We start from the raw sequence: 1,226 nt of genomic DNA on the forward strand, positions 1-1,226 counted from the left end.
ATTTATATAGTGTGTTTTGTGACTCTCGAGGAGTCCCCTCCAGGGCGCGGGTGGTGCCGCGTCAGGTCCGGTGCGTGAGGCGGGGTGAGGGGTATATATGTCCCCCGTACCACGTTGAAGACCTCTTTGTCGTCGCACCAGACACGCGTGGCCGCTGCCTCGCTGGACACGCCGTCTTGTCCCTTCTTCTTGGCGCCGTTGGATGTGTGCGAACCTCTGGGAGCTGTTTCCTCGGTGAGTAAAGCCCCCCCCACTTCCCCCGCCCCATTACGGGGCAGCCCTCGGGCGGTTAGCCCGGCCATTGCAGATGCATTTCTCCGCCTTGAAGTGTGGGGGGGTTACAGCTCCTGGGGGGCATAGGCCAGATCCCCCACGGAGGAAGCTCATCATGGAGCTAACGTTCGGGGACCGTGAATGTAACTCAAGCACCTTCGGGCAGGCCTGAGACTAGAGCCGGGAAGTGCCCCAGCAGGGTATCCCCTGGGAGGGAGAGCGTGCTCCCAGAGACCCGGCGCCCTAAGGGGGCGGCAGGAGATGTGCGGCCGTCTATCTGGCAATCGCTGATGCTCAATCCCCTCCAGGCATTGGAAGTTGTTGGCGGAGGCAAAGGCGCTTCATAACCCATTCAGACTCCTGTCCTCCCGCTCTTGCCCGGTCCATGCCACTACACCACCACGCGGTCAGGGCACGACCCAGCCAGGCTTGGCCAGGGGGCAGGAGAGAAGGTGAGTGGGGGAGGGATAGAGAGAGCCGAGTGACCACCACCTCCTATGCTCCACCATGCCAGCCGTTAATACCGGGCCACCGGCCAGCGCGGGCATGTTGTTGGGGGGGGAACTGCAAACAATAGGGGCTCCCTCCGGGCTCCGTCGGAGTCCCCCTCTGCAAAACTACTCTTTGGCTGGGCCGGCACCAGTGCCTCAGCCCGTGCGAACAAGTTGCTGGGGGGCGCTTATGCATGGCTCAGTCTCATCGGAGACTCTGATGCCCGCTGCGGCCAGTTACTGTCCAGCACTCCACTGTCCCCCGCCCCCCTGGTCTTGCGACTCCGGGGGGAGGGGGGCAGTTTCAGGCAGAGAGTGTGTGGGGAGACAGGTTCCTTCCCCTGCGTCCTTGTCTCCGTTAGCAGCTTGGGATCCCAGTTTTCCCGGGTGGAATGGTGGGGTGTGCCCCGCCCCCAGTGTGGCGTGGTGCCCACGCTTTCTCAGCGGTGCATTTTTGGATAC

At 63.0% G+C, this 1,226-nt stretch overlaps 1 pseudogene; it reads left to right on the forward strand.

Annotated features, from left to right (window-relative positions):
- Positions 1 to 374: 374 nt before the first annotated feature.
- LOC147731687 (Nuclear RNase P) lies at positions 375 to 642 on the forward strand (annotated as a pseudogene).
- Positions 643 to 1,226: the final 584 nt, after the last annotated feature.

This window comes from Lissotriton vulgaris, chromosome 2_1 (genome assembly GCF_964263255.1).
Source record: "Lissotriton vulgaris chromosome 2_1, aLisVul1.2, whole genome shotgun sequence".
In the NCBI taxonomy this organism is placed as follows: Eukaryota; Metazoa; Chordata; class Amphibia; order Caudata; family Salamandridae; genus Lissotriton; species Lissotriton vulgaris.